Source organism: Solea senegalensis, linkage group LG6, assembly GCF_019176455.1.
Source record: "Solea senegalensis isolate Sse05_10M linkage group LG6, IFAPA_SoseM_1, whole genome shotgun sequence".
Classification (NCBI taxonomy): Eukaryota; Metazoa; Chordata; class Actinopteri; order Pleuronectiformes; family Soleidae; genus Solea; species Solea senegalensis.
In genome coordinates, this window is record NC_058026.1 from 15,902,613 (window position 1) to 15,916,499 (window position 13,887).

The following is a 13,887-nucleotide window of genomic DNA, read 5'->3' on the forward strand; positions in this document are numbered from 1 at the left end:
TTAAATGTAATTGACTTGATTGTCATTCCTATGTATAGTTTAAATTTCATATGTGTATACAGTCTTGCATACAATGGATATAGAGACAAACCACAAACAAAAATTGCTTTGATAACTTGTTAATTCTTCCATAAGACACTTGTATTCTTGTATCTTTCAAGCAACACAATGTCTCTATGATGTGAACGCTGCGGCCAATTGGTAAACATCAGGGGTAGTTCATTAAAGTAAAGAAGTTTGGATAGAAAAAAAAATGTCCTCTAGCAAGGTCTGGAACAACGTAATGTCTGGTGCAGTTGGTAACATGGTTAAGTTCAATATACTGTATATTTAAGCATATTTGTGTAGTCAACAACAAGAGTTCATATCAAATTTAGTGTAATGCAATAATATTTTGACTTTCCCCGTCAGATGACTTATAAAAATGTTCTTCAGTGTCAGGTGGAAAATACAATAAACCTACAAAACGCATATAAATAAAACACTTAACTTCAGGGACTTAAATAAGTACATTAATTATACTAAATCAAGTTTGCCTTCTTTTTATTTTATAAAAAATCTCTATGCTGGCTTCACTGTTCTTCACTTCTCTGTAATAATCACTCTTATTTTCTCTCCCTCCTCATCTCTGCATGTCTCACTCACTCTGTTGTTCACGCAGGGAGCTGCTGCTATGCTTTACACACAGAGATTTCCCTTTGATCGCGCCATAATATATGTGTAAACACTGCTCTGTAATCAACACAATTACCAGAACTCTTCAGTATGAAGCCACGCATCAGTCCTGCAAATAGAGTATTTCACAATAAAAGCTTTGTTGAAAAGAATGAAACGATTCAGTGCTCTAACTGGAACACAGGAACAGGATATGCCGTTTCTGTGAAATGAAGCGAGATGTTCAGCAGTGCAGACGCCCTGCTTATGCAGCCGGCGTGGCTGTGATTCACTATGATTTGCCGAGTGTCGTCACACGAGTGCGATTTACAGCACATGTAGGTGGTCTGCATTTCTTCAACCTTTTGTATCATAAAGGCTGGAAAAGCTCAAAATGTTGCAGTAACTGCTGATTTATGAATATAGGTCCCAGTTGCCAGATAGAACAGCATTTGGGTCTGGATCTGCACCGTGGTCCCCCTATCAGGGACATGTATACAGTATATGTGATATATCCTCTATACCCTTTCTTGATAAATAAAACTGTTTGTCTTTTTTTTGGCGGACATCAAGACATCACACGTACACAGTCGCGGTCCATACCATGGTTTTAGGTTTGGTTCAGTCTACGGTGGCCTGGAAGTGAAAACCAGTATTACAAAACTTGAAACAAATTTCCAAATACAGAAACAAATTAACAAAACTTGATACATTTTTAAATTTACATTTTCCAAAACAAATTTACAAAATGCAAAACACTTTTACAAGCCGGAACTACCGGCATTTTGCCTTTACCCCCCAGAATGCATTGCGTGTTGGTCACGTGGTCTGGCTAGCTCAATAATATGATCATGAGTCTGCACAACTTTTTTGGCATATGCAATGGGTGAGCAACTCACCCATTGGAATGAACAGAGCCAAAGGGGCGGTGCTCTATACAGTTCTTAAAATACATCCATGACAAAACCTCACTCGGTCACAAGTATCCATTCTTACGACACAGATAAGTCACAACTGAGCGCTCACGGTACGGGAACATTCCCTTTCCGTAAGGAGAATAGCTTTTTTCAATTTGTTTCAGGATTTGTAAAAGTGTTTCACATTTTGTAAATTCGTTCCAAGTTTTGTAATACTGGTTTTCACTTCCAGGCCACCGTACACTGACCTTCTCCACCACCATTCCTCCACCCACAGCCTCCGATTTACTGGCTCTGACCTCCTGACCCACATCACCAGAACCAAGCACCGAACCCTGGGGGACCGAGCCTCCACCGCCACTGCCCTATAACCTCTGGAATTCCCTCCCACAACACATCAGGACTCATTACAAACCTTCAAATCACTGATCGAGGCCCACCTGCGCATTCCCAACGGTCAATATTTAATAAATTTTTTACCGTTTTCTTTTTTCTTTTGTTATTCTGTTAAGCATTTTAACAGAGTGTCTGGAAAAGTGCTGCAGAAATAATAATAATCCACTAGTTTTTTATTTATTTTAATATTTTATAGGGACAAACTGAAAAAGTGGGGCAGCTTGATGAGGCACATCTTTATAACAATCTTAAATCAAAGTGATGTGAGATTTTTTCACAGCTCGAGGGGAGACATTGATGCATTTAAACATGCTCTTTTATTTATTTGGCAAAAAAAGGTTAACTGTTAGCCTTCTAGGTAAGAATATAAACTTTCCGTAGTGTCAAACTTTCCGTCCATTTTACATTGACTGTCCCAAAATGTACTACCTTACATGCCTCCTTGCATTTTTTCCGCTGGTATGGACATTAAGTCATGAACCAAATGGACCAAATGGTACGCATGTGCCCCGAACTGTGACATACGTACCAAACAGAAAATAGTAGCACTTTGGCTAAAAGGAACCAGATACTGTAGCAGCTTAAATCTTTATACACATTTAGATTCAGAGTTGTACGAGTCAAACTATGAATCAATTCAATGGATTAAATATTTCTTGAAATGTGAAACTTTCCAGCGCACGACGACTTGCTTATCAAACACATCCACGCTGCCCTTTCGACCTGTGTCTGCTTGGCTGAATCTATTTCCCCTCTATGCTTGTGTAATGTCTGTTGGCCTTTTTCACCCCATGTCAGTGATTTTTTTTTTTCTCTTTCAGTTTACAGCAGGGAAAGAGAAAATTGCACCTATATATGACACACTATTGAAAGCAGCTGCCTTGTATTCTCCTACAGCATTTTTCTTTTGTATTTGCTCGAAAAAATATGTTTTTTTTAAAGTGCTGCATTATTGACTTGGGATGGATTGGTGAGCTGCAGCTTTCATAGGTGCAAAGCTCACCTGTAGTGCCTTTCTCTCACTTCACTGAAGGGCCTTATCCTTGCACTCAAACTCCTGTCAGTAATTTTAAAGAGAAGCCTCCTGGAGCCCTGGAGTTGTCTGCAACTCATGTCAGCGATGCAGAGTGACTGTTGTTCAGAGACACGCTCCACTGTGTTCTTTATACAGTATATCTCTAATGGATGTTTTTGTTTACAAAATGCTAAAATCTCTGACTTCTATTCAGTCATTTTCTCACACTTCTGCTGTCACTAATTAATGGATCACCAATTATGACTAAAATATTACTAAGTGGCTGTTTTTCATACAGAATCGCACATAATATTTTAAATAAATTTGCCTTCTGCTGATTCTCCTGATGAAAAACCTGAGGTTTAGGTCAGTCTTGAGCTTAAGTGTCTTTACAAGGCTCATTATTGTAAAGAAGTGCTCACAGTAGTAGGTTGACTCACTGTCTCCTCAGTATCCCCACAAAGGGACAATCCCTAGAATATATAGAGTTTATTGAACTCAAGAAGAAGGGCACGTCGTTGAAAGCATGAAGCTCACGATTGCCTTGATGTTTTGTGTCAGTCAAATCAGCCTTTTTGAGCATTAAAATGTAAAAGCATACACGTTTTGTGACTTTATGTCCTGAAATCACTCGCAAAAAGGAGTTTTGCACATTTCCTTTCCTTTTAATTTTCCTTTTAGTAGAAAAAAAAACAATACTATCATTAGATTTGTGTTCTTATATTTATGTTTTATCCTGTGGGTCGTATTCAACCCGGAGGCTTGAGGCTCCCCACCTTTAGTCTAAGACAATGATGGACTGTGATGTTACTGATGATGCGTACTTGGAGGCTTACTGGCTCTGTTAACTTCACTATTTAGCATCTCAAGGTGACAAATGATTGAGCGCAGCCTCAGTCCTTGGTGACTAATAACTTACTGTTACTGCAGCAACCTGCTTACACCCATCTGCCTGTTTCTCTAAATGTCTCCCACTCTCTCACTCTCGCACTCTCTCAATCACCCACACGCACACACACTACACAGCTACAACTCCCTGGCTAATAATTTGCAAGTTTCATCAGCATTTTTCTCCATCAAACTCTTTACTCCGTGTATTTACCGTCTCCCAGTCATTGCCTGACAACCACAAGCTGTCACGAGCATATTGTTTCGAGTATGTTACCAAGACTTTGTTTGTAGTTGTGCAAGTGTAGTTGGACTTGTATTTGTAGTTGAATTCGACATCAATTTTAATTAATTTAAGCGTCTTAGGGGTTAAGTGTCTTACCCAAGGACACATTAGCATGTAGACTCGTGGAGCCAGGAATCAAACCCACAACCTTTGAGTTGAACGATGATTCACTCTATGGCTGAGCTAACTGCCTAACACTTATTTATCAATATATTATGATACTATAATGAATATAATGACCAAAATAATCTACATGTTATTGCGGCATAAAGACAGATTATAATGAACCATCTGTTTAAATTATACACAAACAATAATTAAAGCTTTAACAAATGTTTACACAAACCTTTGTGGGATAAAGCTAGTGGACCAAATTAATGTTGACAGAGACAGAGAGCAATTTCAGCTTTGTACCCAGTGTTTGAATCCTGACATACCAGGCTTTACATCAAGTATGTGCAGTAAAACGACATGCTGCCTTTGTTTGAATTCTAAAAAGCCAGAGTGAACTTAGTGCAGAACATTCAGTGAGTGCTGAAATTAGTGTTCAAATTGCTTTAGAATTACAAAACCACTTCTCTGTCTGCATCTCCAGGAAGACGGTGTGAAATGTAAAGGTTTATGGGTCATGTTTCACGTAAGAATAAACATTGGGATATGTGTGATGAAGAATGACACACCTACAGGTCCATATGTTCACGATGTGTCCCTGTGGTGACCTGTATGTACAATTAAAAGGGTTTTTGTTTACTCTACTCACGCTAATGTGCAGTCTTTTTACAGCTGCGGGTGGTGAGTGTGGGTGCCATAGCTTGTGCTCAAACTCCTCATATCAGCAATCACTGACTAAGTGCTTATGTGGCTGAAACAGTGTGGTGAGCGAATCTCCCGTGTGACAGGGGGGTGCATTAAAGAGTGATTAGGGGTGAATTCTAATTCACACCCTCGCGTGTCTGCCTGTCATCTGTAGGACAAGGTGTCTGCAAACCAACGATTGATGCGTCAGAAAGGCCGCTGCACACAGCCACGGAGCCACGTGTCGTCGCTGAGGAAAAAGAGATGCTTCGCATGCAAACAAAAGTGACTGCAGCCATTGTCTCCCCGACAGCATTTGACCTTTGTCGCTGCGCCGTAGCACGACAGTAACAGATGCATACAAATAAAGCGCTTCCACCCGTGTGACAACTTCATCTCGACATTTTTAGTAAAGACTCTACAGTTTAAGCATATAAATAACTTTACTTAAATATTGCAAAGCATATCAAGCTACTGTACATGCTCAACTTTAACCCTTAGAACACATCGCATGTAGGCTGCCTTTTTACATTACTATGTTAAAACCTATATACAGAGGCTATAAAAGGTGCAGTACAGAGTGTCTTATATCCCTTTTTTCAGCACAATCTATGCAATCTGATGAAAAAGGTTTTTGTTTTTTTTCATTTTCAACAATTATATTAACACAACTGAGCAAAAATGTACCCAAAATTGTTGAAAATTAAAATCAAAGTTATATGTTTCATGAACAAAAGGAAAAGGAAAAAACGGTCTCCTTTGTGACTTCTACACAATTAAAAAAAACTATGTGCTATAAAATGAATAAAATAACTTTCAACAACACATAAGAAGACAATAAAACACATTTGGTAAAGCCTGAAGATCCACAGAAGGGTTAATTACTTTGCTTCTTACTTCAGGAGACAACACAGAAAAATACACATTACATAGATTTTGATGATACAAATATAATGCCCAACAATAGTGATTAATCGCATCTGCTGACAATTTACACTTAGTCTGAAAGGTGTCGTTAGCCATACTCATACAAATTACTGCTATGCAATATCATAATTTATGGACATTCCGGTTTACATTTTATTTAACATGGTTGACATTTTTTCCTAAATTATTAGCAACACACTTTGATGGATGCTTTGGCTTGGAGGTCTTGGCAAGATAAAGCCATTATCAATAAGTGGTTAGCCAACAGCCCTATTTAGAAGACCTTTCTGAGAAGTTATTAGCTTTTGAGAATCCAGAAGCTAATAGCAGATTAGAAATAATGTTGTTATTTTTCTCTTCATTTTTGACTATTCCAAGAAAGATCTAAAGCCTTACCACTTAGAGGTGGCCATTTTTAATCTGCTATTCACAGGGATTTATGCACCCATTCAGTTTGCACGGCATCTTTGCTTGCTTCCATTAGTATGATAATAAAAATAATAATAATAATAATAATAATAATAATAATGATAATTATAATATAATGATAATGATAATGATAATGATAATAATAATAATAATAAACTGTATTTAAAGGGGCCACACAGTTGGTGTAGTGGTTAGCCTTTGTGGAAAAAGGGCCTTTTCTACATGGCGTTTGCATGTTCTCTCTGTGTGTATGTGGGTTTTCTCCAGGTTCTCCAGGTTCTCCAGGTTTGAGTGTGAGAATGGATGGTTGTTTGTCTTCCACCACCTCGCCTCAGCATGGCACAGTTAGCATTTCCACTAGCATATCAGGTAATCTCACCGTGTCTCCTTGTTTTATTGGCATCTATAAATTTCTTTATAGATGGTATTGCACATGCGTCATGGCACATTTCTGCCAATAGGACCGTGTAATGTACCATCACATAAAACTATAAAAAGGAATATATATTTATGAGACAAAATGATAGTCACATTAGATATTTTTTTAATACTATCATTTGTTTATGATTATATCCCATGGCTACTTCCGATGATAATGGCTATACTGGCATATGTTAATACACCAGTAAATCTATGTGTTTGTTGTATGTTTATTGTCGGAGGAACTACAGACACTTGAAACAAATGGCAGCTAATGAGTTTGTGTATTAATAAGCACTGCAAAGAAAGTGTTTCAACACCTTAATGCCCCAGTAAGTAATACATACAGTATCTTGGTCACATATTTGCTACCATGTGTCAAGGATTGTTAGTTTAAAAAGATCAATGGTGCATTACTGCCTCCTATATTCAGTATACTGTAAAGGTGTCTTATTGTTAGATATCACAAAAAAGTTTTTCACTGGTGGTTATGTCTTCTGCTTTATACAGTAGATTTAATAGTGTTGTTTTTTTTCTGTGGTTCTCCCTGTATCATTACTGTTTTTTTTGGGGATTGAATACAAAAACGAAATGAAAGATTTGACATTCAGCAGAATATTTTCAGTGACCATCTGATTAGGCAGCACCGGAACATGTCGTGCAATATCTATTTCACACCTAAGACCTTAGCTATGACTCAATCGTCACGCGTTTGCAGCCCACAGAGGGGATGACGCCGTCTGCAGCACTCTCAAGAGGAGATGGAAGTCAGGCGCTGTGAGAAATGAGACAGTCTAGCCCACACAACTCCCAAATTCTGCTTCTTCTTCTGCTAATAAAATCTGGCAGGCTGTTTGTGGAGAGGTTAAATGCCGCCCTCCACGGGTCGAAGTCCGGAATCACAGTTTTCCCCTGTCCCTAAGAAGCCTGACTGCTGGTTTAACCTCTAATCAGCCAAAACACCCAAAGATCTGATATCACAAAATCTGATAAAGACATCTCATTACATAGTTGTAGCACTAATAGTAGTGTGGTTTTTTTAAGTGACTGTTTCAGTCAATTCTAGTGTTATGGTTTTATTTTTTTGATTATTTATTAGTTTTGATGGACACTACAGGTTATATATATATATATAATTTAACATATATATATATATATAATTTAACATTAACAAAATATATATAATTTAACATTGCAGATATTTCTGAATTTGTACAAATATAAAACACTACTTCCACAACATCATGTAAGTCAAGTATTCAACCAACGCAGTCAACTCTGTAATGAACTCTTAGAACACAGAGCATTTAGGCTGCCTTTTTCCACTACTATGTTAAAACGTATACACAGAGGCTATATGACAATCTAGACAAACTGATGAAAAAAAAAATACATATATATTTTCGTCAACTATATAAACAAACCTGAGCAAAGAATACTCAAATTGAATTACTGAAATGTGGATATACTGTATGTCACAGCTCAAAGTGTTATTTGGACAGCCTGAATATGTGAAACACACCTCACCAGGAATTATCAAGGGGTTAATTATTCACAGTAGATCATTTTTGAGATAAAGTCGTTGGACAAAAACAGGTTTGACAAGGTAAAATAAACCTGATTAATCTTCTTCTTGCAATTTTTTCATCTACTAATGTAAATTACTCAGGTCTAAACCCTGTTTAAATAATATGAAGAATGAGTTGCAGTTATAAGTTCATGTCACTATTAAACTATAAAAGGCTTGAAAATGATATCTTAATTTTGTATTGTTATCTAAGTGTTTTAATATTTTTATTGATGCTTTTTTGCATTTGTTTTTAGTATGCAATTATCGATCCGCTGAGCCTCTTGGCGTTTTGTTGTAATAAAAGTTTACCAAAAAAAAGAAAAGAGAAATTGAGCTGCTGCTGGAGCGCAAAGACTGTCGGCCACATTCCAAGGAGCCGACGATTCATGTGACAACTGGGACAGCCCACGTCGCGGTGCTGTGATGCATTTTGACAACCTCCGGACGTGAGGACCTGTAATAGCACTGCAGTGTTTTTGCAAAGTGTAAAAAAAAGAGCGTTCTACCTTTGGTTGGGATAAGATCAGATAGCCCTTAAAGTTTTAAAGGTCCGGTGTGTAAGAATTAGTGACATTTAATGGTGAGACTGCAGACTGTAACAAATGGAAAACTCTTCCACCCACTGTTACCTTTAACAATCATGCCATAGAACTATGATGGCCTTTGCATACCAGAAAATTATTTCATTTGTGTAGTAAGTTTCCATTTCAAAAAGCAACACTCTCACTTTATTTTATTACTATTATCTTTAAGCAATTATACACTTAGACATACATTTATGGGTAGAATATCAAATTACTAAACCCGTCTACACTGGACCTTTATCCCAGTGACGTTTTCTCACACTTGGCTTTCTCCTTGTCCACTGATGCTATCATACAGCACGTCAGTGTTTGTCCAATCTGACAATAAAGAATTGCACGTATGGAATACTCACACAATGTGAGCAGCGTGTCAACGGCACCATCTCTCTGCCGTCACCTTCAGGTCTCCAGACCCTCATGTGCAGTGAGACGCAGTGAGGATGTTTAGGCGAGAGATGACTCTCTTATAAAAGGTAAAATATGATAGCATTAGGCGCTGCACTTAATCTGTCCATTCAAATTAGCTCAATTAGTCATAATTAATTTGCTACATTATATTTCTCTACTTAATTACATGTGCTACAAAGTAATAATTGCCTTGAAGGATGCATATTGTGATCCATCATCCCTCCAGAGTGGTGCCGATTCTTTTTTTTCAGGTAATTAACAGAGGTGTGCTCATCTGGGAAGTGGTGACAAGTACAGACATGAGGATGAAATAAAAAAAAAAAAAAATACATTTAATAACTTCAAGTATGATGCTCATTAAAACTGAACTTCTTGGGAGGTCGACTAATTAGAAATAAACTATAGGTAAAGGAAATAGAGGGATGCATGTGAGCATGATGCAGATTAAATTATATGAGGTTATATTAGCAATGTACCCAAAACACAATGAAAGGCAATATGTCTGCAGGAATATGACTGCAGGTCATTTTTCACAGTGATTTATTTGTTGAATGTAAACAGATGAATACTGTTCCGTGGCACCACGGCAAACTGTTGATATGTGGAAAATTAAGTAGTCTGTTGACAATGTGGTCACAGTTTGCGGTGAACACATGGACAGACTACAGAATATATAATATCTCTCAGACATCAATGTAAATCGAAAGTAATCGCTTGCATGCAGGTGACAGAAATCTGTTTTATATAACAAGGAAGATCCTTGAGCTAGAAATCTGTTTTACAAAGGAGAACTGGACAAAACAACTCCCCATGAACAGTTAAGCAATTACAGGATTAAAACTGTCGCTACGATGGCAGGTCTGTGTTGACATACAGAACCTAAAAAAAGGCTCATTTGTTCTTGTACTTTATAAACTTGTTCATAAACTGTGCTGTAAAATTGTGCAACACTGTAAACTTCCTGCCTTCGCAGAGTGACAAGCTGGTGACTATAGATTAGATTCTGTGCTTATGATGCGGAGCTGAAATTTACAAAACTGCAAAACTTCATCCATATGCTTGCTAGCTGTATATAATAAAGATAACAACTGCCGACTTAATTGAGAGTGATAGTTTATGCAATAGATCACTAAAGGCACAGTCTGCTCCGTTTATGCGATGTGTGTTGTCATTTAAAAAGCTGCTCTTGATGAATCTAATTGGACGTGTACAGCAACAACAACTTGTCATTTGCTTTCAGTTTATTCTTTTCTGCTCTGCTGGCACTTTCCCCAAGTCCTTTAGCATTCAAATCCTATCAATTTATTGTGCATTCATGCAAGTATTTCTGGTGTGCATGAATTAATTAATTAAAAGCTATATGCAGAAGGCACCCGAGGCTTGAAATCGACGGTGAATGTGTTGCATTCCCACCTTTTCCACACAGAAGTTGAACTAAATGCTGAGTGATCATTTATTTGAAGGTGGTTGGCAGAGCAACAGTAACCAGGTAACTGATTAAAAAGGCTGGATTTCCCATGCATACATAACAATATACATAATAATATATTAGCATACAATTGAATAAATTAGTTTCCTCAGTGGAAGTTTGGAACAATGGTAATAATCAAATACTCCAGGAAAATGCTTTTGTTGTTTAATCTTATTACTTTTCAAATGCTCCTGGTCTCTTCTTCCCTTTCCTCTCTTTGTAGATGTGATGTTTTGTTTGTAATCTGCTGAGTTTGCTTCTGAACACTGACTGTCCCTCCTGTGGCTCTTCCTGAGGTTTCTCCCATTTTTTCAAAGGTTTTTGTTGAGTTTTTCCCTCACTTAATGTAGAGGGTGTCACTTCCTGCACAGACTGTAAAACTCTTCAAGGCAAATCATGAAATCATTTTCCCACATTAACCCACGTGACACATACTAAGCAGTTGAGGCAGATGTAGACCAACAGTTTCTGTATCCCAACAATCGACATCTAATCCCTCGGTGCGGGAGAGTGAGCAGTTTACCAACTACAGCTTCCAGCCAGATAATACTGTCTAACTGCAATGGATGTATTAAGATGTGATACAATTAAGGTGTACATATTGGTTCAAAATGTTGTTAGTAGCCATGTTTTTAGTGACAGCAAGTGTCTGGGTTCCAGGCTGGTTCACACAAACCAAGTCAGTGTTGGTAATCCGTCAAAACTTCAGGAAAACACATCTAAAAATGAAAAGTTTCCTTTAAAACAAAGTGAATTCACATCACAGCAACAGATGGTCGTTTAGTATACGTGGTCGTATAATTAAAAAAGAATTTAAATTTTACATTTAACTTTGTTAAAACAGTTGGTTACAAATATAAATCTGACCAGTAATATCACAAAATGTGCTTCTTGACTAAGTGTATGGTCACATGATTTCAGCGTGTTTTACAACAATTTGTTCAAGTTTGAAGAAATCTCATGTTATTGGGATAATTTCGCACACATCTAAAAAAGGTGAGAATGTTGTGCAAATACCATTGTATAGCTATCAAAATAAAGACAAATTGTGTTAATTATGATGAACTATTGTGCTAATCTGTGTTGGAGCTTGGTCCGTTCTGAGCCCACATTCAAGGTTCTTTGAAAGTTGCCTGCATGTTATTTATAGCTGAGTATTCGGTCACATGTAGCAGAGTACATTCTGCTTGTCATGACTTTCTATATCTAAAACAAAAATGCCATTCAGTGCAAAGTGTCGAGATTACTCGGACACAAAGGACATTAAAAGGACATATTAGCCTGTACTAGACACAAGGACTGTGTGCATATGCATAAAGATTGTGTTAAAAGATAAAAAAAGCATTAGTCGGCTCTGTGGATGGATAGTGGATTCTCTATGTGTTATGGGCTGGTTACTGTAAGCTGTTATTAAAGGGTTAGTGAAGAGTGTTGCAACCGTCAAAGGTGCTGACATTTCAGATTATTGCGCGAAAAACTGTGATACCATGATATTTTTGCTTAAAATGAGTATACTGTTATAATCTCATACGCCCCATGCCTTGTGTCCATGATAGCAAATCCAATGTCACCTCTACATGAAACATGGCCATGAGTTCAAACTAGTGCATGAACAGAAAAGCCCACGTGTCAACGTCAGTGGCACAAGTCAACAAGTCGTGTGAGGAGACAAGTCAAGTCAAGTGTTTTTATTTCCTCTCTCTGTGTGTGCGCTTATCTACACAATGAAATCTCTCTGATTTAATTGAGAGTTGGGTACCCGGATGGTACCCGGATGGTGCCCGGTCCGGGGGCGGCCAGGCCGTGGTCAACGAACCGCACTGGGGTTAGAGGTTCCGGGTGTGGCAGCGGGTGGGTCCGGTAGGGGTGTTACATGTAGAGAATCAATGGTATGCCAGGTAAGGAATGAACTTCACCTCTTTCTTTTTAAATAGTGAACCGTAAGACCAGTCAGGTAGTGGTGTGACTAAACATGGCATCATTCAGGACACCCATGTGCCCTTTCACTCAGCTGATCAATACCTAACAAGAACTCAACATTATTCCATTATTCCATACTTTTTTTAAGCACAAAGACATTCACAAAGCTCCAAGACTTTACTCCCTACTATACTACATATAATTCCTTTAGTCTTTCCTTATTTGCCTGCAGAATGTATTTTCCTATAGGACAAGGGCACTATATCAGCCTTTTATACAACATTTGGAGCAGTAAAATGCGTCTGTGGCTTCATAATAAGGCCAGACAGTGGGGAAAAGAGGTTAAATTCACGGTTATGAAGATCAAACATGAAACTTTTGAGTCATGTCACGGATGTGATTATCAGCCAGGATGCTCTGCACAGCCTTGTGTGATATTTAAAAAGTGGTCATGCCTAAATCATCTACTTGCTACCACAGGGAACTTGCAACTCTCATCTTTCCCCCCACAACTGCCCTGCTAGTGAGCAGAAAAGACTCACAAATTCATATTTCTGTAAAGTTCAGGTTGAAGGCACAAGTGCCTGTAGATGGTGTATAGCTGTTGTGCCCAGGGATGCCAAAACAGTCAGTGACAAGGCGAAGGGGAGAACATTATACCAGATCAAAGACCCTGAGAGACAGCAAAGGAGGATCATTGCCATAACACATACTTGAAGCAAGCGCTGTAGAGAGTGCTTGTGTTGTAATCATATCAGGTACTGCATCCATTATTTATTCTCTGAAACATCTCAATTATTTCACATACTTCATTGCAATATCAGACTAGCTCATATGCGGACTACACTGCCCATTTCTTAAGATAATGTAATGCTTTGTTATGCTAAGTGACACTTGGCCTTCCAGTGAGACAATGCTATCTTTAGTTTGTAGACTCCACAATTGAACAAAGCCAGATTACATCCAATCTCACAATCTTAAATCGCTTCATGGTCATTATTTGCAGTCTATGAAGATGTCTATAACAGTAAAACTGATGTAAGTCAAACTCTGGAACTTATAATGACTTTCCTGTTACAAGCCCAAGTGCATATCACCAAGAACCAATTAATTATTCTACATAAAGCCTACAAAACTCTACAGATGTCCTCTACTTAAAAACTTTGAAAACCATGTTACTTACTAAATTGACAATTTGTCTCACTTC